The sequence below is a fragment of the Hoplias malabaricus genome, chromosome 14 (assembly GCF_029633855.1).
Source record: "Hoplias malabaricus isolate fHopMal1 chromosome 14, fHopMal1.hap1, whole genome shotgun sequence".
Taxonomy (NCBI): domain Eukaryota; kingdom Metazoa; phylum Chordata; class Actinopteri; order Characiformes; family Erythrinidae; genus Hoplias; species Hoplias malabaricus.
This window is the reverse complement of record NC_089813.1, coordinates 2,283,406-2,285,812: the sequence shown is the minus strand read 5'-3', so window position 1 is coordinate 2,285,812 and position 2,407 is coordinate 2,283,406. Positions and strand designations below refer to the sequence as shown.

At 41.6% G+C, this 2,407-nt stretch overlaps 1 non-coding gene across 1 annotated transcript; it reads right to left on the bottom strand.

The window, feature by feature from the left end:
• Window positions 1-1,551: 1,551 nt before the first annotated feature.
• LOC136666648 (U1 spliceosomal RNA) lies at window positions 1,552-1,715 on the bottom strand. Its single transcript, XR_010795407.1, has one exon. It is a non-coding gene; the product is annotated as a U1 spliceosomal RNA (small nuclear RNA).
• Window positions 1,716-2,407: the final 692 nt, after the last annotated feature.

Genomic DNA, 2,407 nt, shown 5'->3' with positions numbered 1-2,407 from the left:
ACTCCTCACTCCAAAAGAGGTGAGTGCTGTGGAGGGTTTCGCCAGGAGAGTTTCATTCCAGGAACTCTTTTTCATATTCCTGGTTAGGCCCTTCATGCACATACAAAGTACAGTGAAGGTGGTCAGAACACATGTAATCTGGAAGTCGGTCACAACCTGGGCCTGCCGAAGCAGGTGTCCAGCTGGGTCAGATGTTCCCTTTATCAGCTGCCATTGATAAGCATACAATGGGGTGTAGGCATTACACTGTACTAATTGAAGATAACTCATTTCCATTCGAACTCCTTCTGGGGTGCTAGTAAATACACATACCAATTTGCACATTAAATCTCGTGCTAGTAAGTTTATAGGGCACACATCGGACATTAGAAAGGAGTGAGTGATCTGTTTGTCTGCTATATTACACTGTACAGGTATGGAATATTGTTCTATAGTAACAGGGCCCCCCTTCTTTGCTTCTGTCTGTTTTTGTTTTTCTTCCCTGGAGTGGGCTTCAATTAACCACATCTCCACCGCCGCCAACATTTCATTTTTACACTTTTCCCATAACTTCCTGGTTTTCTTACCCTTAGGGGTCTCTGTTAATTTCTTTTTAAAGGCATACAACCTTTTTACAATTAATGTTCCCAACTCAGGAAACCCATAACAATTGATTCATATTTCCATATACCATAATGCTTTTGCATATCTAAACACTACTTGGGGATTCCATAATCAGTTCTCTCAAAGACCGTTTACTTCAGTGTAATTTAGTTCCCCTAGTGCATAAGCACCTCACAGTTTTCATTACACACACTTTGTTCTCGCGGAACCTAGAGGCCTCTGTGTTATTCTAACATACGTCTAATACTACTGTTGTTAAAAGGTGGTCTGCCCCACTCAGATATACCGTCATATACCAAACTGTCCACTTGACAGTTGCTGTTATGCCCACACAGCCCACACTATAATTCCGCTGAAATACTTTGAAAACTGAGGGGGAGAAAATTTTCTACTCACTGTTTTTAGGTCGGAGGATGGATCCTCGGGTGCATCAGGAAAAGAGCCCACTGTTCAGCGGTACTTTCCTGCTCGAGCTGTGTTCCCTCCTGATTCAGGGTTTATCCTGAAGAGCATCCTCCCCGTGGCTCGGTCCCTTCAGCATCTGAGGGTTGTAGTCATCCTGTTTGTGACTCCAAGTTTGTCATGGAAATTATCAACTAATAATAAATGAGACTGAAAGTGGTCTTTGAGTAACCTTTATTTAGAGCAGCTAAAAGCATGGACTAACCCTCTACTCTATTCTGCTCTGCTCTGACAAAAGGAAAAACTCTTTTTATACCTGCACACACACATAAGCACTTCATTGCCATAAGCGGTTATTTTGTAACTGAGCCACCTATAAGGGAAGAAAGAGATGGCATTTTTTTGTGCAGAAACTGAATTCTAAAAATCAGCTACATCCCGTGCTCGTTAGAATGAAAAATGTAATTGATCTTCTAGATAGATAGATAGATAGATAGATAGATACTTTATTGATCCCCAGTGGAAATTCAAGAAAAAAAATATTGTCAGGGGAGAGCGCGAACGCAGTCCCCCACTACCAGAAATTATGCAGTCGAGATTCCCACATTTGGGGAATTCGCAAGGGTCAGCACAGCCCGAGTGCAATGGCTGAGCCTCGCCTTGGGTGAACCACCTTTGTGATCATGATGTCGCCCCTGCTAGGTAAGTATATCTGTATTCTGTATGCAGAAGTGTAACTCTTTCAAGTTTCACTCCCATATCATCCTATCACATTCCTTTTCCACAAAAGACTCAGTTAGTGTAACACTTAGAAAAACAGAATAGTGCAACATACATTTTATAAAACTGCTCATCCTTATATAAAACAAACACTTCTACTAATTATCAGTAATTGCTACTAATAGTTTAGTGATTACCATTAAATACTAGTGATTCAATTAGCACTCATATAGGTTAAAGAAGCATGCAATTAAAAATTCCCTTTACAATTTCCCCTTTAATCATTGATCACTAGTCTCTATCCACCTTGGTTTATCCCACTTCCTCTTGTGGAGCTTGGTTCTTACCCAATCACCAACTGTTGCCTTTGCTGGTTCCTTCTTCAACCTTTCCCCCTCTGTCAACCTGTTGAGTAATGCTGGAGATAAGATTTGTTAAAGCACTCATATAGTTGTCTAATTCTTCATCCCACAAGTCTAGGGCTTTTCCCACTACCCTATCTCTGGGAGGACCCAGCATCAGTCTCCCAGTTAACAATTGGTATGGGGAATAATGTGTGTCTCCCCGTGGTGAGGCCCTCATGGACATTAATACCAGAGGCAGTGCTTCAACCCAAGTCATTTTGGTGCCTTGGCATGTTTTGTCTAGTTTAGTCTTGATTGTCTGATTCGCTCTTTCCACC